The 23,843-nt window shown below is 37.9% G+C and overlaps 1 protein-coding gene and 1 pseudogene across 2 annotated transcripts in view; one reads left to right on the forward strand and one right to left on the reverse strand.

Moving 5' to 3' along the window:
• The first annotated feature begins 567 nt into the window (after nt 1-567).
• CSNK1G1 (casein kinase 1 gamma 1) overlaps nt 568-23,843 on the forward strand; it is a 176,916-nt gene continuing 153,640 nt past the window's right edge. For both annotated transcript variants that reach the window (XM_063089193.1, XM_063089195.1), the window contains exon 1: nt 568-634. The gene's annotated coding sequence lies outside the window, so the exon portion shown is untranslated. The remainder of the gene's footprint in view (nt 635-23,843) is intronic.
• On the reverse strand, nt 6,034-6,134 carry LOC134374210 (U6 spliceosomal RNA; annotated as a pseudogene).

Raw genomic sequence — 23,843 nt, forward strand, 5'->3', positions numbered from 1 at the left:
GCTAAACCGCCAGAAAATAATTCCCTCGAGGAACCGGAGAAAGCCTTAGGAGGAGACAGGGTCTGCCTTGGACTCCGAGCGGGAGGGAGCAGGTGCATATAATGGTGGGGGCCGTTGGAGAGTACGGCTGAAGGGAACAGCGGGATGGGCTTCGTGCTTCTGGCAGCGAAGCGTGCACTCGGTTTAAGATCGTTAGCAGAACGGTGTTGCCAAAGAAGAGGAGGCGGCTCTGGAGGTACCTCCTGGTAGTCCCAGAAGAAATAGGGATGGGTGTCTTTGAAGGCACTTCCGCTTAGCAACCACACGCGGTTGCTAAGGAGGGGGCAGCAGCGGGGGAGACCCGGAAGTGGTGGTGTCAATTTCTCCTGGCCTGCTCTGGGTTTGTCCTATCAGGAGCGCCAGGGTGCCCCACGGGCTCCAGGCCGAGGGCGGGGCCAGTGCTAGTGGTTCCGGTTCGGCTCCTGGCACTCCTCGGCTTTTCGCCTTCCCCCTCCCCCGCCCCTCCGCCTCCTCTCCTCCCTCCCTCTCCTGGGAAAGAGAGAAGCCGCCGCTGCGGGTGGGTAGAGAAGCACTCGGCGCCTCCGGGAGGGGACCGCGCCCGCCCCATTTGAGCCTCGGAGCCCGGCCGGACCAGGTACCGTGTGTGTGTGTGTGTGTGTGTGTGTGTGTGTGTGTGTGTGTGTGTGTGTGTGTGTGTGTGTGTGTGTGTGTGTGTGTGTGTGTGTGTGTGCAGGTACCGTGTGTGTGTGTGTGTGGTGTGTGTGCGCGTGCGCGCGCGTGTGTGCGCGCGCGTGGGGGGGCCCTTCTTTGGGTCGGGGCGGGGGACGCCGGGATCCCGGGTGGGGCGCAGGATGGTGTGTATGTCTGCGGAGAGTTGCGGAGGCGGAATGGAGGGGCTGGCGAAGAGTTTCGAGTGACCGGGTAGAGGCAGGCGGAGGAGGCGCCCCTTCCGAGGCAGAAGACTTCGGCCGTGCGGACCCGGAGTTTGCCACCTGGAGGGCTCACTCTGAAAGGAGAAGCATCCTCCGGGACCAAAAGAAGGGCATAGACATCGGCAGGGTGGCTGAGGCAATCCCTGCTTTCATTGCCCACTCCCCCTACCCACTCCTCTGGGACAGAGCTGGGATTGGAGGTTGTGGGGGTTCTGATTCCGCTGAGCACCGAGGGGAGCCACCCTTGGCAGAGGCAGGGCAGAAGGGTGGGTAATGAGACCTCCCTCCACCCAACTTCCGTGCGCTTCCCCCACTTCTTCCTTTACTGCTCCTTCGCCTTAGCGTCCTATAGGAGCAGTGTCCCCCAAGTGGGCAGGCATCACAGAGAAAAAGAGGGTGGAACTGGGTTTGTTGCTCCTCAATGATACTTCACACGTTTGCAAAGAGCCGGAATGGCATGTTCAACCAAGTCTTCCAGCCTGATATTAAATGTGGTATAAATTATCTTAGAAAAGTGCAAGTCTGAAATACCCCTACAGAAGGCATAGCCTTCTATAGCAGTACGTGTTTATTTTTTAAAAAAGAGTGGGGAAACCGTGTAGAGGTCTAGGCAAGACATGTTGAGGCAAGCCCTTTCGGACCTCTTTTTTAGCTGCCTGTAAACCTGCCCTAGGTATGAAGCAGAAAGATCTTCATTTATGTTTTGATCATTGACGGAATTGTAGGTACTGTGTACTGAAAGATGTCTGAGTAGATATGTGAACGTTCAGAAACGATTCTCTGCTGTTGAGCTTGTCTCTTAATCTTTTAAGGAGATAATTGTGGTCAAGTGGAAGTATTGGCTTTGAAGTAGATAAATCTGGGATTGAACCCAAACTGTGCCACTTGCTAGTTGTTGACCTTGGGCAAGTCATGGAGCTTACCAGAGCTTCAGTTTCTTCCTAAGTAAAATGAGTTAAACTTCTTACTAGTATTATAAGGTGGGTAATGTATTTACATAATAGCCCATTTAAAAAAGAGGCACCTTTGAATTGCGAGATGAATTATTGTCATTAATTGTACCACGGTCAAGATAGCTCAGTTTTGTGGAACGAGGTTTGACTTAGGAAGGGAACTGGAGTGGCCGGCCCGTGGCTCTCTTAGGAGAGCGTGGTGCTGACAGCACCAAGTCAAGGGTTAAGATCCCCTTACCGGTCATCTTTAAAAAAAAAAAAAACAAAGGACAGTAATATTCCAAAACATATATATGCAACAGGACTTTTAATGGCTTCTAGAAATTAATCATCAGTAGCATGAAATTCAGTTATCAGTAGTTTCTTAAAACTCGTAATAATAAAGTGGAATATGTCCATTTATTAAAATGACAAAGGTATATTTTATAGGTTTTTCTCAGATACACCATACTGCTATATACAGTATGGACTGATACAAAAACCGTTTAAAAAGTAATGTATGTAGATCTTAACATCCAATGTCTCTTTAAAGAGAATTAAAATTGGGGCATAAAATAGAAAGTAGTTGTAATTTTAAGATTAAACTCAACATTGGTAGCTTGACTCATCTTAATTAGATTTAGACTATTAGTAAAATTTACAGCATTCTTATCTATAATATTCTGTAAAATAAATGAAAATGGAATAAATTTCTGCATTTAAACCATTCATCATCACAGCATAGAAATAAACCCGAGAAACATGAAGGCTTTATATTCATTTGTTTTGGGGATTTAAAACAGTACGGTTATATGAAACCTATTATATGTCACATTCTATGTAAGCAAGCTAACATAGTTTACTTTTTGACATAACCTGTTAGTAATTTCTAATTTTTAAATCTACTTTATACTCAAAGGACAAAATCAGATAACTTGCTTTAATAGTTTTGTGTGTGAAAAGTGTGCAAAATTTGTGATTCAATATAATTTTTTAGAAAGGTTTATAGGTTTTGTATAATTTGAGAGAAATTTTCAAATATATCTCTTCTCCATGTCTCTTTTTTCTTTTTTAAATTTTTTATTTCTTTTTCTTCTTGCGGCTGGCTGGTATGGGGATCTGAACCCTTGACCTTGGTGTTATGTAACATTGCTGCCCTCTAACCAACTGAGCCTAACTGGGCAGCCTCTCCATGTCTCTGTCTTTTAAACATAGTTGAAATTACGTTTTGTTACAGTTGTACATTTTGGTAAGGTTATTCAGCTTTCTAAATGGCACTTCTGAGAGTGTAACATCTTCTGTTTTTTGCTTTTTGGTTTTTTGGGGGTTTTTTTTGCTGCTGGCCAGTATGGGGATCCGAACACTGGATCTTGGTGGTACATCGTTGTGCTCTAACCAACTGAGCTGACCAGCCAGCCCAGTTTTTTATATATATCTTAGCTTTTTGCTGTGAAGTTGAGGTCATATTATCTTGCTTTAGTAAAGCTATCAGAAGCTCCTATTTTTTCTCTATCTTCTCATAAAACTTGAATAATCCATGTATTTTGATATAAGAGAATATTAGCTATTGGAGTAAAAAGTTCTATCTAAATTTGTAAAATAAATAAAGACTGTTAGAGATGATACTTTTCTTGATGACCTCTTCCACTCAAACTATGTGGCCATTCCAAGGATGTTTGCAATTGTTAGTTATAGTTACAGAATTTGCTTGTCAGGAAATCTAAAAATGACTAAACCTTCCTTTAATATGTATCTATTGGATGATCTCAGAAAGTTTTAGGAAAGATTCGGAAGTTATATATATATTCCATGTACTATACTTATATAATGAACAAAGTTACAGTTAATTTTATTGGTGCTGCCAAATCAGGAGTGAAAGAGTTACTGTGGAGATGTTAAAAAACATCCAGGCAGTGCTTTCTTTATACTGAAACCAAATGAGTATTCTTCCAGAGCTTGTTTTTATTTTAAAGTATTTTTATGGAGATATGATTTAGTGTCTAATAAAGATAAATAATCATTATATCAAGAAAAAAAAGGCTAATATCACAAAGTTTAAAATTGCTAATCTTGATAGAAACTGCTTCAGTACCATTCGATAAGTGGAAGTAGATTTTCCTGAAAGAACTTCTGAATTTGTGGAATGATAGTTTTTCTGTCTTCAACATCTAATTTGTCTCTACTCATTTCTGCCTAATATAGAACCTTTGAGAAGCTGGGAGGAAAAAAAAGAATGAATTTACTTCAGAATTACCATCTTAAGTTTTGTAGATTACTTATTTGGAAAGCTAAGTTGGATTTTGACATTATTGGGATTGTATTCAAGATGGACTCGGAAAAAAATTAGATGCCATCTGTTTCAGATTTTTTTCTTTCCCCCACCCCTTTCATGTTTTATGGCTTTGAATTCATCAGATTATTTTTCAAAAATAAAAATCGTCAGTAGATTTAGGTTATATAATATCAGCTCTATAGGTGAACATGTAGCTAAAGAACTTGTGTTTTTATATTGAGTTATACAGGATTATGACAGACATTAGTTAAAGGTAATTGTTAAGTTATTTCAAAGTCTTAACATTAGATAGCTTCATGCATTTTTAATTGTCATCATTCACTTGATAAAGCCATTTTTGTCAGTAGTGTTTGCCGTAGTCCACTTACTGGTGGAAATTGCTTAAAAAAAAAAAAAAGAATATAGTGGCATTAGGATGAATCTTTATTCACTTGATGTCTTTTTTTCCTTTTTTTGTGGTGCCTGGCCAGTACAGGGATTGACCCCTGGTCCCTGGTGTTATCAGCACCACACTCTGACCAACTGAGCTAACCTGCCAGTCCTTATTTGATGTCTTAAAACCAGAAGAGAAGCTTCTGCTGAGAACTTTAACTTTAAATTTACTCTCTCAGTAGTGGGTTTTGCCATAAGTTAACTAGCTATATACCTATTTAGTTTTCATTTAAATGTGTGCACATACTTGGTACTTTTCAGTTTGGATCTTAATAAATCCTGAGGGCAGCCTTTTGGGTTTATTGTACTGGAAAAGACTGCAACTTGCTGAGGTTATAGTCGTTGGTACTTAGCAAGGATAAGAAAGACCCAGGCATCATTGAGGAACTATAAAGTAGCATTAGTGTGATATCCCAGAAATGGCCTGAAGAGAGAGCCATCTGGATAGAAGAGAGCCATGCTTCGTCTGCAGTAGGAATGTCCTGGTGAGATAGGAAGACAGATGGACTGTCCCTCCAGCACTGTAGTCTTTGCCTCACCCAAAAGCTCTAAGTGGGCAATGTAGTTATTGTGGGGGTTGGGGTGCCAAGGATGGGAATTGTTCTTTAATAATCTCTTACCCATCACAATGGAGGTATGGACGTATTGGGAAAGGGGTATTCTCTTGGATTTTGCCTTAGCTAGAGAAGCTGGATAGACACGTAGCCATTGCCCTTGTCACCAAAGAGGACTTGAGCAGTACCTCTCTGGGTACTTGGTAAGCCTGTCAAGGTGCTATACAGTTTGATGCCTCCATCAAAATGCCACATAAATTTTCCAGGGAATGATAGTATTAGACCCACATTGATTTCTGTTGCTTACACAAATTTTTTTTATTTTGGGTGGCTGGTGGGTGAGAGGATGCAAACCCTTGACCTTGGTGTTACAACACCACATTCTAACCAGCTAAGCTAACTGGCCAGCCCTTGCTTATACATTCTAACTCCTTAGCCTTGAAAAAGGGGCGTTGAGGATTTGGGGACCTCTTAATGAAAGTACCATACATTTACATCCCTCTTGGTAAGTTTTGAAATATAGTTTAATTTGTCTGTTGGACACAATAAATTATGTGAATTTTTACTTATTTATTTTTTGGTGCTTGAGTGTCATGATAATCACCAGATCTCATTTTAACTTTTTAGGATAAATTGCTGACCACAGCTGTGGTCAAGCAGCTTCTGAGCTGGATTTCTTCTCCATTTCCTAGAGATTGCTCTCTGATGTAAGTGCCAGTGAGCAGAGAAATGACCAGTGCCAGGAAAAAGGCAAAGGGATTAAAATCTCTTAATTTTGTTTTCACTTTACTAGAATTTCTGTACTCTACAGTGGCAATATCTACTCTTTGAGATTGTGTATGACCTATTTTGTTTTAAAAAAAAATTTAAGATTTTTTTCTTTTTTTTTTTTAAATATGGAATGCTTCATGAATTTGCGTGTCATCTCTGTTCAGGGGCCATACTGAACTCTGTATTCCAATTTTAGTATATGAGCTGCCAAAGTGAGCACAATATATTATTTTTTGCAATAGCTATAGATTTACGGAATAATTGAGCAGGTAATACATACAGTTCCATATGCTTCTCCCCTGGTCCCCAGTTTCCGCTATTAACATCTTGGATCAGTGTGGTGCATTCGTTGCAATTAATGAACCAAAATGGATACATTGTTATTAACTATAGTCCCTAGTTTACTTAGGGTTACTCTTTGTATTATACAGTTATGTGAGTTTTGACAAATGCATAATGACATGTATCCACCATTATAGTTTTATACAGAGTAGTTTTACCACCGTAAAAGTCCCAAGTGCTTTACCTATTCATCCCTCTTTTCCTTCCTGAATCACTGGCAACCACTGACCTTTTTACTGTCTCTGTAGTTTTGCCTTTTCCAAAATGTCATATAGTTGGAATCGTATACAGATGCTGCTTGACTTACAGTGGGGTTACATTCTGATAAACCCATCATAAGTCAAAAATATTATATGTTGAAACTGCATTTAATACCCAGATAAACCCATCATAAAGTAAAAAAAAATTGTTCAGTCAAACCATCTTAAAGCTGTATAGCTTTTTAAGACTGGTTTCTTTCACTTAGCAATATACATTTAAGGTTCTTCCGTGTCTTTTTGTGGATTGATAGCTCATTTCTTCTTATTGCTGAATAATTTTCCATTGTATACATGTACCACAGTTTGTTTATCCCTTCACCTTTTGAAGGACATCTTGGTTGCTTCCAGTTTTGCAATTATGAATAAAACTGCTATTAGTATGCATGTGCAGGTTTTTCTGTAGCTGTTAAGTTTTCAGCTACTTTGGGTGAATACCTAGGAGTGTGATTGCTGGGTCATATGGTAAGACTGTTTAATTTTGTAAGAAACTGCCAAACTGTTTTCCAGAGTGACTATATCATTTTGCATTACCACCAACAAAGAATGAGAGTTCTTGTTGCTTGACATCCTCACCAGCATTTGGTATTGTCATTTTTTAAAATTTATTTTATGTTTTTTTAATTTTAGCCATTATCTAGTAGGTATGTAGTGATATCTCATTGTTTTAATTTGCAATTCCCTAATGATATATGATGTTGGGCATCTTTTCATATGCTTACTTGCCATCTCTGTATCTTCTTCAGTGAGGTGTCTGTTCATATCTTTTACCCATTTTTAAATTGGTTTGTTTTCTTATTTTTGAGTTTTAAGTGGTCATACAAATCCTTTATCAGATATGTTTTTTGCAAGTATTTTTTTCCACTCTGGCTTGTCTCTTTATTATCTTAACAGTGTTTTTCAAAGTGCAAAAGCTTTTAATTTTAATAAAATCTAACTTACCAATTTTTTCTTTAATGGATAGTGCTTTTGGTGTTATGTCTAAAAACTCATTGCCAAACCCATGGTTACCTAGATTTTTTCCTTATGTTATTTTCAAGAATTTATTACTTTTTAAAAAAATTTTTATTTTTATTTTTTAAAAGATGACTGGTAAGAGGATCTCAACCCTTGTCTTGGTGTTGTCAGCACCACGTTCAGCCAGTGAGCCAACCGGCCATCCCGGCCATAGGATCCAAACCCGTGGCCTTGGTGTTATCAGCACTGCACTCTCCCGAGTGAGCCACGGGCCAGCCCTTCAAGAATTTTTTATAGCTTTGCATTTTGCATTTAGGTCTAAGATCCATTTTGAGGTAATTTTTGTGAAAGGTATAAGGACTATGTCTGTGTTTATATTTTTGCATATGATGACCAATTAATTGTATTTTTTTTTTCCTTAGGGTCTACTTCCAGAGATGACCAATTATTTTATTAAATTTTTTTCTATTTACAAAATGTTAATAAGAGATTTTTTTTAAAGAAAACTAAAATGAATAAAATAATTTGTGAGAGTGGTTTTTAAATGAGACTTTCCTAACATTCTTTGATGTAATTAGAAGCATTGTTCAGAGTCTGGTTTTCTCTTTCAGAAAAATTGGTACTAAGTCATTAGGTGTGAATTGACAAGGGCTTAATTCTGTGATATATGTATTAGAGCATTAGGAAGTGTTAGCTAAATGTGGTACAGCCACATGACAGTTACAGGTGTAAAGGGGCTTGACAGGAGATCTAAATTAAGAATTTTTGAACTGTCTCTAAAGTTAAGTGTCTTTGCCACTTGCACTTTATTTATTTATTAATTTTTTTTCTTTTGGTTTTTTCTATTTTTCTATTCTAAAAATAATAGAATGCTGTCTTGAGACATTAATTCTCATTTAGCCAAAGTACTAATTATTGGCTGAAATCCTCTTTCATTTGGCTTTATAACTGTCTTGTCCTGTACTTCTAGGATACCTTCTATTTCCAGAACATCTTAACCTTAATCAGTATGGTGACATCTAAATATTCTGGTCATCTAGGGTCTGATGCAAGAATTGTTTAGTAACTCTGTGTTTGGTGGGTTTTGTTTGCTTTTTTACTTTATTAAATAACAGATTCAAAGAACTGTTTATGAGAAAGCACTTAGATTCTCCAGAGATAACATGCTCTCCAAATCAATCAATATGCAAGCTGACTTTGTTTTTAATGGGATCCATCTGGTTAATGCTTGTGTTTCTTGAGTTTCATACATTATGAAATTATAAAGCTAAAAGAAAACGTAGAGATGGTCGTTGGACCCCCTTTCATTTTACACCTGAGACTGCTTAAGTGCAGAGAAGCTAAGGACTTGCTCAAGATTGTATAGCTAGTTAATGAGTCATGCTGGAAACCAGGCCTCCTGACTCCCAGTCCAGTTTTATTTCCGATGTAACTACACTAATATTTCATTTTAATTAATGAAGAAATTATGGTTTTATAAGGAGTAAATTTCCCAGGAAATTTAAGTGGACTTTTAAACTACTACAGTATTTCTTAGAATTCAAACAAATATATGAATTCTTAGTTAATTTCTGAAGTGTTGAGTGAGTTTGTGTGTATTTCTTTAGGTACTAGGCATCATTGGATTTTTGGTTATAAGCAAATTTGTTGTGTTTCCCATTCTAGGTAGAAATTGGCCAATTCAAAAATAATGTTGAAGTCATAGCCTGCATTTAGGGAGCACATATTTGACTGCATTAAAATGAATCTTAATGTATTTTTTTTGCACAGTGGAGATAATATGTTAATATTTAATGCCATAAAGCAGCAATGGAATTCTTTCATGTGGTGGTGTATTTATAAAACTAGAGTGGAGTGTTATGTAAAACTAAAAGTACAGATCAATTTAATATGCATCTGGTGAATTCATGGCTTGAAAGGATGCACATCTGTTGAGAAAACAAATCAGAACTATTCAAAACTTCAGCCTCTTTAAATATGTGTGCTTCGATTCTCTTTAACTGTTTTGAAACAGTCTTTAATAGATTTAGAAAACACCATTTGCTCTAAGGAAGCAACTGTGAAGCCATTTGTAATGCTATTAATAATTGTATTATTCTCCATAGCATCTTGGTACATTAGTATTTTTCTTTCCAATTTATTTATTGGGGAAGGTAAGGGTTAAATAACTCACTGTAACAAAATGAGTTTGTTGCAGAACTGTATTAAAAAAGGAGGGAATATGGGGCCAGCTTGTGGCTCACTCAGGAGAGTGTGGTGCTGATAACACCAAGGCCATGGGTTCGGATCCCATATAGGGATGGCCGGTTAGCTCACTGGGTGAGCATGGTGCTGACAACACCAAGTCAGGGGTTAAGATCCCCTTACTGGTCATCTTTTATTTATTTATTTATTTTTTAAAGGAGGGAATATAGTTTACTGAATTGGATAGATTAGAAATATGTTAAGGTTCTGAATTCTAATTTGAATCCACAATCAGTGAAGAAATAATCACAGAATTCATACTGCGTACTCATCACGATATTAGTGCTGTGGGAATATAGAAATAGAAGATATGGTCTATACTTTCATTAATTAAGTTGGAAAAATAAGATTTAAAATGAAAGGTAGAGAGTAACACAATCTGATATATAATGAAGTGCACACTTGATATAATCTGTGAACACTAGGAATTTAGAGGGTAGAAAATCCATGAGTATTCATAATTCTGATGGAGAAGAGAGAAAAGTAGGGGATTGTAACTGGCTACTCATTAGAATCACTTGGTCAGTTGGTTAGAGCGCAGGGTTATAACACCAAGGTCAAAAGTTCGGTGCTGGCCAGCTGCCAAAAAAGTAAAATATAAAAGAATCACTTGGGTAAATTTATCTCAGGATTAGTTAAATCAGAATCTCAGGGATGGGATATTCATAGTTTTTAAAAGCTTTCCCAGACGTTTGTAATGTGCAGGCAGTGTTGAGAATCACAGGCTGAAATTATGGGTGTGATTTGGATAGGCAAGAAAATGTGTTAGGGCAGCAAAGGTAAACAGGGAAGGAGAATTGGGCACAGCCCATGAAAAGACTTATCCAACCATAGTGTGTGCTAGTTAGGAAGAAGGGAGATATAAGCCTAGGGAGGTAGAATGGGATCATATTTGACAGCAGTACTTCTCTAAGTGTGGTTTCTTGACCAGCAGCACCAGTACCACCTGGAAATTTATTACAAATGCAAATTCTTAGTCCCTGCTCCAGACCTTTTGAATTGGAAACTCTGGGGTTGGGGTCAAGCAATCTGTGTTTTAACAAGCACACCATATGATTCTCACGTACAGTAAAGGTGAGAACCATTGTTAATAGAGGATAATGAAAATCAGGCAGAGGAAGTTAGATTTGATGTGGTAATGAGTGTGGGGATCCATTAAGGTTTTTAAGCTGGAGAGTAACAGTATGTATTTGAGTTTGTGCAAGGTAAATATGATGGTGATGTGCAGAATCCTCTGGACAACTAAAAGAATGAAATGAAGTAGGCTAGTGCAGAAGTAATGGCCTAGGGCTGAGCCCGTGGCGCACTCGGTAGCGGGCTGCGCTAGCAGCGCGGCGACGCTCTCGCCGCGGGTTCGGATCCTATATAGGAATGACCGGTGCACTCCCTGGCTGATCGCCGGTCACGAAAAAAAAGGAAAAGAAGTAATGGCCTATTCTAGGGAAGTATTTAGAACACAGAATAGTAATAATAGTAATGGCATTTTATTGAGTGTTATGTAACAGGCAGTATGCTTAATGCTCTGGACACGTTTCATTCTCACAGCAAACCACTGAGGTGTGGCTGTTTTACAGTTTTACAAATCAGGCAATGAGGTGAAGAAAGGAAGATTACTTTCGAAGTTCACACTTTTGGTATGTGGTAGAGCTAGGATGTTGACCTCAAGTATCTCTGCCTCTAAAGCCTTTTTTGAAGAAGCAGCTAATAATAATCTGGAAACCAAGGGATAAAGGAAAAGACTGAGTCTGAAAAGTTTTAATTCTAGGTGACACAGAGCAAGAGGATGTCACTGTCAGAAGGGAAATGGTGTATACAGTGTGTAACAAGATAAGTCATTTAGACAATTTGAAACAAACCATCTTGTACGAGGGTACTTCAGAAAGTTCATTTATCTTTTCATTGTATTTTTCCATGAACTTTTTGAAGTACCCTTGTAAAAGTGACTGAGGAATAACCAGTGGAAATTTTGGGGTGGCGCTTTTTAGGTATAAAGCTGAGTTTCTGGGTTTTGTTTGGCTTTCTTGCTCATGCTGATTAAATCACAAGAACTACCTCTATCTTTTTTAAAATGTCATTTAAATTTTACAGTAAATAGTTCATGAGTAAATTATTCCTGAGAAGCTTTCTGTAATACTTTTCCCTTTCTATAGAAATGTTGTGATTTAGAAAAAGGTCAAGAGAATCTTAAGACGGTTAAGAAATATTTCAGTGTTCTTTTCTTTTAATTGGGAGGCAATAAATAGTGTGATACTTAATGTTTGGTTAATTGTTTTCATAAGATGCTATCAGTTCTTTTCTAGCATCCTATCTATCTATCTATTTATTTTTTGGCAGCTGGCTGATAGGGAGAGCCAAACACTTGACACCTTGGTGTTATAACAGTGCGTTCTAACCAACTGAGCTAACTGGCCAGCCCTTCTTACTTATTTTTATTTGTTGAGGTATATAATTCACGTGATAGAAAATTAGCCTTTTTGCAGGGGGGACAGCTGGCTGGTGGAATTAGCTATTTTAAAGTGCTCAATTTAAAGTGGCATTTGGTACATTCACAATGTTGCAGAGCCATAACCTCCATCTAGTTCCGAAACATTTTCATCATCCTGAAAGGAAACTCCATACCTATTAAGCTGATATTCCCTGCTCCTCCCTTCCTGAAACACCTGAAAAACACTAATCCAGTATCTCTATGGATTGACCTATTCTGTATATTTCATGTATTTTGAGTTATATAATATGTGACTTTTTGTGTCTATTTCTTTCACTTAGCATGTTTTCTAGGTTCATCCATGTTGTAGCATGTATCAGTACTTCATTTCTTTTTATGACTAAATAATATTTCATTGTTTGAATATACCACATTTGTTTATCCAATCTTGAACATTTTGGTTGTTGCCATCTTTTGGCTATCATGAATAGTGCTGCTATGAACATTGACGTACAGGTTTTTGTTTGAATACCTGTTTTCAATTCTTTGGGTATGTACCTAGGAATGAAATTACTGGGTCACATGATAATTCAATGTTTTACTTTTTAAGCAACCCCCAAACTGTTTTCTACAGTGCCTGTACTATTTAACAATTCCCACCAGCAATATATGAGGGTTGTAATCTTTCTACATCCTTATACTAACATTCGTCGTTTTGTGCATTTAAAAACAAGTATAGCCATCCTAGTGGGTATGAAGTGCTATGTCACTGTAATTTTGATTTTGATTTCCCTAATAACTGAAGGTGTTGAGCATCTTTTCTTGTGCTTATTTAAGTTCTTTGCCCGTTTTTAAAATTTTTGTAGCGACCTTTCAATTTATGTTTATAGTTGGTCAGATTTCACATTTTTAAGTTGATATTTATTAAACATAGTTCTCTACCTTAAGCTACCATATTTCCTAAGTGATTACTGCACAGATTTACAGAATGGTTCCTTGTCTTCCTGTGCTTGCTTTTCTGAAAAGATTGTGGTAAAATATACATAATATAAAACCTACCATTTTAACATTTTTAAGTGTATAGTTCTGTGGCATTAAATACATTCATATTGGGCCGGCCTGGGGCTCACTTGGGAGAGTGTGGTGCTGATAGCACCAAGGGCACAAGTTCGGATCCCTATATAGGGATGGCCTGTTAGCTCACTTGGGAGAGTTTAGTGCTGACAACACCAAGGCAAAGGTTAAGATCCCCTTGCTGGTCATCTTTAAAAAAAAAAAAAAAAAACATTCATATTGTTCTGTAACTATCATTACCATCCATCTCCAGAATTTTTTCATTTTCCCTAACTAAAATTTTGTTGAACACAAGTGTACAAATACCTTTTGAGCTCCTGCTCTCAATTCTTTTGAGTACAGTCTTCTCTCAGTATCTGCAGAGGATTGGTTTGACCCCTGAGGATACCAAAGTCTGCAAATGCTCAAGTCCCTGATATAAAATGGTGTAGTATTTTCATATGACCTATGTACATCCTCCCATATAGTTTTTTATTTTTTATTTTTTTGGCAGCTGGCCAATCCAGGGATCCAAATCCTTGACGTTGGTGTTACAACACCATTCTCTAACCAACTAAGATGACCGGCCAGCCCTCCTCCTGTATACATTAAATCATCTGTAGATTACTTATAATACCTAAATATTTCCAATTCTTGGTTGGTTGAATCCACGGATGCAGAACCCACAGATACAGAGGGCCAACTGTATATATCTGGAAGTGGAATTGCTGGATCATATGGTAATTCTGTGTTTAGTTTTTTGAGGAATCACCATACCATTTTCCACAGTGTCCATAACATTTTACATTTCCATCAGCAATGTAGGAAGGTTTTTAGTTTCTCCACCTCCTTGCCAACACTTATTTTCTGGTGTTTTGGTGATAGCCATTCTAGTAGGTGTGAAGAGGTATCTCCATTTTTTCCATTTACCTGATTATTAGTGAGGTTGACCATCTTTTCATGTGTTTATCAGCCAGCTGTATATTTTCTATGGGTTTCATAGTTTTAGCTCCTTATATTTAGGTCTTTGATCTATTTTGAGTTAATTTTTGTAACAATGTAGGTAAAGGTCCAGCTTCTTTTTTTTATTGCATGTAGATTTTCCAGTTGTCCCAGTACCATTTGTTGAAGAGACTATTTGTTCCCTACTCAATGATCTTGACATTCTTATTGAAAATAAGTTGACCATAGATGCATGGATTTACTTCTGGACTCTTAGTTCTGATTCATTGGTCTATATGTCTTTCTTTATGCCTGTACCACACTATTTTGATTACTGTAGCTTTGTAGTGATTTTGAAAGGAAGTGTGAGTCTTCCAACTTGATTTTTATTTTTCTAGATTGTTTTGGCTATTTGATGTTCCTGCAAATTGCGTATGAGTTCTTAAAATTTTATATTGGCTGCCCACAGTTTGCAGTATACATTTACAGCTAATCTAAATTTATTTTCAAGTAATACTGTATTCCTTCAAGATTTATGCAGATATCTTATAACAGGATACCCAGTTTCTTCCTCCCATCCCTAATAACATTTCTGTTATTCATTTCACTTATTTATAAGTTATAATCATCTAATATATTTTAGCTATTTTTTTTTAAGAAAATATTTTCATTTGTGCTTTGTTATTGTTGCTGGCTGATACAGAGATCTGAACCCTTACCTTGGTGTTACAACATCACACTCTACCCAACTGAGCTAACCGACTAGCCCTGTTGTTATTTTTAACCAATAGTTATCTAATAGATCTTTTAAGAATAAGAAAAATAAAAGATTTTATTTTACCTTCATTTCTTCCTTCTCTAACACTGTTCCTTTCTTTATGTAGATGCAAATTTTTTACCTATATCTTCTTTCTCTCTGAAGAACTTCTTTTGACATTTCTTGCAAGGCAGGTCTACGGGTAATTAATTCCTTCAATTCTTTTTTGTCTGAGAAAGTATTTCTTCTTCAGTTTTGAAGGACAGTTTCATTAGATACAGAATTCTAGTTTGGTGGTTTTTTTCTTTCATCACTTTAAATAGTTCATTCCACTCTCTCCTTGCTGGTAGGGTTTGTGAAAAGTAATGTCTGTAGCAGCAGGCTTCTGCTCCTGCACTCTTGTTTTTGGTAAGCTATGATTCTCTATGTCCGCCTGCTTTTCCAGTTTATTGGACAGTGATTTTGCTCTGTGACCTCAGTTCTCTGATGGATCTAAGCATAAGTTTTGTTTTTCAGTTTTTTCTTGTTGTGAGGATGGTAATGACAACTTTCTAGGTCTTTATATGTTGGAGTAGAAATGAAGTGTCATATGAATTTCAGGAATATTTAAACTTTTTCTATTTCTGCAAAAAATGCCATTGGTATTTTGACAGGGATTGCATTGAATCTGTAGATCGGTTTGGTTGATATTGTCATCTTAACAATACCACATCTTCTAATCTATGAACACAGGATGTCTTTCTATTTATTTAGGTCTTCTTTAATTTTTTTCAGCAATATTTGCTGGTTTTCATTGTAAAGTCTTACATGTCCTTGGATAAATTCATTCCTAAATTTATTGCTATTTATTGTAAATGGCATTGTTTTCTTACTTTCACTTTCATATTTTTCATTGCTGGTGTATAGATATAAAACTGATTTTTGTGCTGAACTCATTTATTAGTTCTAATAGGTTTTGTGTGTATGTTTATGTTTTTCATATATAGGATCATGCCATCTGTGAATAGAGATAATTTTACTTTTTCCTTTCCAATTTTGATGGCATTTATATCTTTTCCTTCTCTAATTGCTCTGGCTAGAACTTCTAGTACAGTGTTGAATAAAAGTGGCAAAAGAGGGCATCTTTGGTTGCTGATCTTCGGATGAAAGCTTTCATTATTTTACCATTGAATATGTGAGTGTGTTTCAAAAAGTTCATGGAAAAATGGAATTAAAAGATAATTTGAATCTTTCCATGAACTTTTTGAAGACTCTTTGTAATGTTAACTGGGTTTTTCCTAAAATATCTTTCTCATGTTGAGGAAGTTCTCTTCTACACATAGTTTGACTGATTTTTATCATGAAACGGTGTTGGGTTTTGTCAAATGCTTTTTTTTTTTTTTTTTTGCACATCAATTGAGATAGTCATATGATTTTTCTCCTCCATTCAACTAATGTGTATTGTATTGATTGATTTTCCTAAATTGGCATTAGGAAATTGGTATTATCCTGACATTCCTAGGATAAATCTATTTGTCATAATATTTAATCCTCTTAATATGCTGTTGGATTAGGTTTGCTAGTGTTTTCTCAAGGATTTCTTTGCATTTGCAAAGGGTCTCCAAAAAGTTCATGGGGCACTGGCCGGATAGCTCAGTTCGTTAAAGCGCAGCCTTGTAACACCAAGGTCAGGGTTTGGTTCCCCATACCAAATAAATAAAGTTCTTGGAAAGATTCATATTATCTTTTTTGCTTTGTTTTGTTTCATCTTTTGGCAGCTGGCAGTATGGGTATAGGGATCTGAACCCTTGACCCCTTGACCTTATAACAACACTGTGCTCTAACCAGCTGAGCTAATAGCCAGCCCCTCATATTATCTTTTTGTTTGTTCGTGTGTGTGTGTGTGTGTGTGTGTGTGTGTGTGTGTGTGTGTGTGTGTGTGTGTGTGTTGGGGGCGGGGCAGAACAAGAACACATTTTTTTAAAAAAGTGAATTCACATTGTGTTGAGCTACAGCATGATGGTTGAATTTGATTCTGTTTAAAAGACTCCAAGTTCAAGTAACTCTGGCTTGTAGATTCAACATCATATTATCTTTTAATTCTGTTTTTCCATGAACTTTTTGATATATCCTCATATGTTTGTAAAGGATAATGGTCTATAATTTTCTTTTGATATTCTTACTTGGTGTCAAAGTATCCTGCCTTCATAGAATGAGTTAGGAAGTGTTCTCTACTCTTAAGTTTTTTGCAAGAGTTTGGGAAGGATTGGTATTAATTAATTATTCTTGAAACTTTTGGTAAAATTTATCATTGAAGCCATATGGTCCTGGGTTTTTCTTTTGGGGGACTTTTTTGACTGTTGATTCAATCTCTTTACATGTTGCAGATCTGTTCAGATTTTCTGTTTTTTCTTGAATCAGTTTTAGTACTTCATATGTTTCTAGGACTTTGTCCATATCATCTAGGCTATATAATTTGTTGGTATACAAGTGTTCATAATATTCTCTTATACTCCTTTGTATTTTTAAGGTCTGTAGAATTGTCTCCACTTTAATCTCTGAATTCTGAATTTAGTAATTTGAGTCTTTTTTTTTCGGTCAGTCTAGCTACAGGTTTTTCAATTTGTTGGTCTTTTCAAAGAATCAACTTTAGGTTTTGTTGATTTTTTTTTTTGTTTGCTTCCCTTTGTTTTAGTCTGTTTTGTGTTGCTATACCAGAATACCTGAGACTGGATAATTTATAAAGAACAGAGGTTTATTTGGCTTATGATTCTGGGACACCTGCATCTGGCATGGGCCTCAGGCTGCTTCTACTCATGGCGGAAAGCAGCAGGCAGCCAGCAGGGACAAGCAGATCACCTGGGAAGAGGAAGCAAGAGGGAGGAGGTGCCAGGGTCTTCTTAAACAACCAGCTCTCACAGGAACTAACAGAGCAAGAACTCACTCAATACTCCCCCCACCTAGGGAGAACATTAATCCATTCATGAGGGATCCACCCCCATGACTCTATCAATTTACAACATTGCCACATTGGGAATCAAATTTCCATGAGTTCTGGGAGGACAATACATCCAAACTCCATCATTCTGCCCCTGGCCTCCCAAAACTCATGTACCTCTCATATACAGAATACAGTCATTCCATCCCAACAGTCTTAAAAGTCTTAGCTTGTTCCACCACCAACTTAAAAGTCCAAAGTCCAAAGTGTCATCTGAGACCAAAAGCAAAAATCCTTCCCACTGTGAACCTGTAAAAACCAAAACCAAATTTACCTACTGCCAAGATACAATGGTGGAACAGACATTGGGTACAAGTTCCCATTCCATAAGGGAGGAAGAGGCCCCAAACAAGTCCAAAACCCAGCAGGGCAGACATTATGTCCTAAAGCTCCAAAATAATCGTCTTTGACTCCAGGTCCTCATCCTGGGCACAATTGGGCATCTGGGCCCCCAAAGCATCAGGCAGGTTTGTTACTACAGCTCTGCCATGCACAGCCCAGTGGGCCACGCTGGTGCCTGTGGCTTTCCCAGGCCTGCGTTGCACGTTACCAGTGGCCCTGCAGTTCTGGGTCCTGGCAGCAGCCCTGCTGCCTTGGCTGTACTAGACATTTCCCTGATGGGGGTCTCTGTGGGGGGTCTGACCCCACTTTTCTGCTCAGCATTGCTCTAGTAGATGCCTCTGCAGTGGTTCTGCCCCTGCGGCAGGTCTCTTCCTGGGCCCCCAGGATTTTTCCATACATCTTCTGAAATCTGGGTGGAGGCTTCCACGCCTCCACTGCTCTCATGTCCTGCCGGCCTGCAGACTCAACACAACATGGATGCCATCGAGGTTTCAGGCTTATACTCTCCAGAGCTGCTGCGTGAACCACACTTGGGGCTACTCCAGCCAGAGCGGCTGGGATGCAGGGAGCAGGTTCCTGAAGGCAGCTGCTGCCCCAGGTGTGTCCTCAGGGACAACTCAGTCTTTCTAGGCCTCAAGGTCTGTGATGGGTGGGGCACCCTTCCAGACTTCTCAAGTGCCTTTAGGGCTTTTTTCTCATTGTTCTTGTTTTTAGCATCTGGCTGCCTCACCACCAAGATAATGTCTTTAGCAAACAGTTTATCTGCTTCACCCTTGCATTTTTCTCCTACTCTCTGCTTCTCTACCACATGGCCAGGCTGCAAATTTTCCAAATCTTTATGCTCTGCTCCCCTTTTAAATTCTGGCTTTACATCATGCCTTTGCCTCCATAACTCAGAGTGGGTTTTTAGAAGTAACTTGTTTTGTGGCCTAACATGTTATGTCTCCTGGAGAGTTCTGTGTGCACTTAAAACGTGCATATTCTACCTTTGCTGTGTGGAGGTTCTATATGTGACTCTTAGGTCTAGTTGGTTTATAGTGTCATGCAAGTACTCTATTTTATTATTGGTCTTGTGTCTAGTTGTTCTCTCCATTACTCAAAGTGGGGTGTTGAAGTCTCTATTATTGTAGAACTGTCAGTTTCTCCCTTCAATTCTATCACTTTTTCTTCATGTATTTTGTTGTTAGGTTTGTTTACATTTATAATTATGTCTTTTTAATGGATTAACCCTCATCAATTTGTAAGTATTTTTGTCTTACACTCTGTCTGATACTAGTATAGCTACCTCAGCTCTTTTTTGGTTACTGTTTGCATGAACTATCTTTTTTCATCCTTTTACTTTTAAGCTATTGTGTCTTTATATACAAATCGAGTGTCTTATAGACAGCATATAATTGGATTTTTAAAAAATCCATTCTTTCTATCTCTGCCTTTTAGAAAGTTTAATCTTTACATTTAAAGTCACGTATAAGGAAGGACTTCTGACATTTAGCTATTTGTTTTCTGTGTCTTATACGTTTTTAGTTTCTCAATTTCTCTATCACTGCCTCTTTTTGCAGTTAATTTCTTTCTAGTGTACTCTTCTCATTTCTTTTAGTTTTTTTCTTAGTATTACCTTGCAGATTGCAATTAACATCTCAACTTTATGCCAATCAAGTTTGAAGTGATACCAACTTAGTTTCAGTAGTGTACAAAAACTTTGCTCCTATTAACATAGGTTTACACATTGTTTTATACACTGGCCTTTTAAATCATATAAGCAAAAAAAAAAAAAAAAAAAGAAAGAAAGAAAAGAAAATCAAAAAGAGGAGTTATAATTCAATTATGTAATAATTCTGGCTTTTATATATACCTGTGTAGCTATCTTTATTCTTGTTCTTTATTTTTTTGTATGACTCGGAGTTACTATCTAGTGTCCTTTCATTTCAGCCCCAAGAATTCCCTTTTAAGTTTTTTGTAGGCAAACTGGCCGGTTAGCTATAGACAGAGTGGGGTGTTGTAACAGCAAGATCAAGTACTTGGATCCCCATACCAACCAGCCACCAAATCAATCAATCAATCAATAAATAGATAGATAAATAATTTTCTTGTAGAGCAGGTCTGCTAGTGATGAACCCCTTTTATTTATCTGGGAATGTCTTAATTTCACCTTCACTTTTGAAGAGAAATTTTACTGGATATAGAATTCTTTGACAGTTTTTCCTTGCAATATTTTAAATATGCCATCTCACTGCCTCCAGGCCTCCATGGTTTCTGATGAGAAATTGACTATTAATCTTATGGAGGATTCCTTGTAGGTGATGAGGTACTTCTCTTGCTTCTTTTAGGATTCTCTTTTTCTGTTTTGACAGTTTGACTATAATGTGTCCTGGTGTTGATCCCTTTCCGTTCATGGTGTTGGAAATTGGTTGAGATGCTTAGATGTATAGATTCATGATTTCCATCAAATTTAGGTAGTTTACAGACAGTATTTCAAATATTCTTTTTGGCCTTTTTTCTCTCTCTCTTTGGGATTTCATTATGTATATGGTGGTATACTTGATGGTATGGCACAGGTTTCTTAGGCTCTTCATTTTTCTTCATTCTTTTCTCTTTCTACTCTTCAGAGTAGATAACCTTAATTGATCTGTCTTCAGGTTTGTTGATTTATCATTCTTCTTGCTCAGGTCTGCTGTTCAACCCCTTTAGTTAGTTTTTTATGTATTCGGGGGTGGGTGTGTGTGTGTGTGTGTGTTTCCTATTTATTGATATTCTCTACTTGGTGAGAAATCATTCTCTTGGTTTTCATTAGTTCTTTGTCCATGGTTTTAGCTATTTGAGCATATTTGAGACAGTTGATTTATCTTTAACTGTCTTTAACTGGTGGGTTAGCTCTCAGTAGACCATGGTGCCGATAACACCAAGGTCAAGGGTTTGCATGCCCATACTGGCCAGCTGCCTAGAAAAAAAATAATAAAGTCTTTGTTTACAAGTAAGCTTTTTGCCTAGTATTCTCGGGGATAGTTTCTGTTAATTTCATTTTTTCCTGTGAATGGGCCATACTTTCTTGTTTATTTGCACGCCTCATAATTTTTTTTGTTGAAAACTGGATATTTTGAATATTATAATGTGGCAATTCTAGAAATCAGATTTCTCATTCCTCAGGGTTTATTGTTGCTGCTTATCATGAGTTATTATTTGTTTTGTTGTTTGTTTAGTGTATTTTCTAAACTCTTTTTGTAAAGTGTATATTCTTTGCCCTGTGTTGTCACTGCAGTCTGTTTCATTAGGTTAGTAGTCTGATGGTGTTTTAACAGAGTTTCCTTAAACACCTAGAGCTCAGAAAAGGAAAAATGAAAAAAACAAAAAGAAAAAATACTCTCCAGTTTTGGCTGATGAGTTCTGTGCTTGGACATTCCTTCAGTGCTTATTCAGGCTATTTACAACTCTGGCTTAGTGTTCACTTTCTGTCTGCACAGAGCCTGAAGTTCAGCATCATAGATGAAAGCTTAGTCTTCTCAGGCCATTTCCAAGTGTGTGTCTGGCCTTGGTGATGTGCATGGCCTTCTCCATCCATTCCTTGGTGTACATGGGAGCTTTTTTTTTTTTTTTTTTTTTTTTTTTTTAAAGATGACTGGTAAGGGGATCTCAACCCTTGGCTTGGTGTTGTCAGCACCACGCTCAGCCAGTGAGCAAACCGGCCATCCCTATATAGGATCCGAACCCGTGGCCTTGGTGTTATCAGCACCGTACTCTACCGAGTGAGCCACGGGCCGGCCTTACATGGGAGCTTTAAAAAGGCCATCTCTCGGGCCGGCCCCGTGGCTCACTCGGGAGAGTGCGGCGCTGGTAGCACTGAGGCCGCAGGTTCAGATCCTGTATAGGGATGGCCGGTGTGCTCACTGGCTGAGTGTGGTGAAGACAACACCGTGCCAAGGGTTGCGATCCCCTTACCGGTCAAAAAAAAAAAAAAGCCATCTTTCTCCACATATCTCCTTTCCCAGCCTCCTCCTTCCCAGTGTTTTACATCTATCTATATTTTGTCCTGACTGTTCTCCCTTGCCCCAGGTTGCTGTTTCCAGTACTTTTGCCTTTTAATGCTTTTGGCAAAAGCCAGCCCTGGGAGGCTCCAAGTCAGGCAAAACAAAGGCAAGTCCTTGCACTGGACCTGGAGGAAGCTGCCAGGTAAACCATAATGTTCAGTCACAGTTCTTTGATACTAAGATTTTATTGCTTTCTGTGGCACTATCAGCCAGCACTAGGAGTGCAGCTGCCTTCTTCATGGCTGCTGCTGAATTGGGGAGTGGGGGATGGTAGGCAGGCAATAAAAACCCCACAGCTCTCTCTTAAGGCAGTGTAGCAGCTTCTTTCTTTGCTAAGCCTTCCACTGATTGTTGTAAATTTTTAAACTAGATCTGAGTCCTGCAGAAGTTATTCTGACTTTTTTTGCAAGCTTATTTGTTGTTTTTGTGGAGATGATGGAACCTTGGAGTTCTCTACTTTGCCATTTTGGGTGATGTCCTTCCCCCCCACCCCCACCTTTTTTTTTTTTTTAGTTTTCTTACTGAATCTTTTCAAAGTATTTAACTTAATTTTTACAATATTTTTCAAGAAGTACAGCGTTTATTTAAAGGGTTATACATAAAGACCAAAAGTGAACAACTGTACACATCACTCATGTAAAGAAATAGAACATTACCAGTATCTTAGAAGGCTTTGCATGCACCTTCCTTTTCCTGGCCTACTAGAGGTCTCTGCTATCCTGGATTTTGTGTTAACTTGATATGCAAATGAGTAAGAAAATGTCTCCTATCACTAGAAGAAAACTCAGTTGATAGAAAGAGACCTGGAAATGCTGTGATGATGGAATTAGTACACAAGGATTTGAAAACAATTATAAATAAGTTAAAGGTTTTGAAGGCAAGTGTCAAAATATTGGAGAGATGGAGGATATAGTAAAGCTTTAAAGCTGAAAAATTTCCTGAATTATTGCTTTTAATTTAGAATTTTTAGTTTTTAGTAGTGTGATATTGTGAAATATAGTCACGCATGCCTTAACAACAGGGATACATTCTGAGAAATGCATTGTTAGGTGATTTCATCATTGTGCGTTGTGCGAGTATTGTAGAGTGTATATACACAAACCAAGATGATAGAGCCTCCTACACCCCTAGGCTATATGGTGTCACCATTGTAATTTTATGGGACCACCTACATAATATGCAGTTCCTTCCTTGACTGAAACAACATTATGTCGTGGTGCATGACTGTATATATTTGGTCTTCCTAGTTTCCTGGTATACAACTCCTAAAATCTTTAGAATCTTCAAAGTGGTGTGTTTTTTGTATGCTGAGTTGACTAATGGCTGGCAGCCAGTAATTACCTTCAGTCTTAGGGGACCGAATCTTCAACCTGTGTGGATCTGACTCTCCAGGTAGATACTTGCCAGAATGGAATTAAATTAGAGGACAGCCAGCTAGTGTCTGCTGCAGAACTGATTGCTTGGTATGTGTGCAAAAAACCCTCCCACATTTGGTCTTCCTAGTTTCCTGCCACACAGTTCCTAAAATCTTTAGAAGTCTTCTGAGTCGACTGTGGTGTAAGAGCAGAAGAAAATAATTTCATTTTTTTCCTCTCAATTAGACAAGTTGTT

This window comes from Cynocephalus volans, chromosome 3 (assembly GCF_027409185.1).
Source record: "Cynocephalus volans isolate mCynVol1 chromosome 3, mCynVol1.pri, whole genome shotgun sequence".
Lineage (NCBI taxonomy): Eukaryota > Metazoa > Chordata > Mammalia > Dermoptera > Cynocephalidae > Cynocephalus > Cynocephalus volans.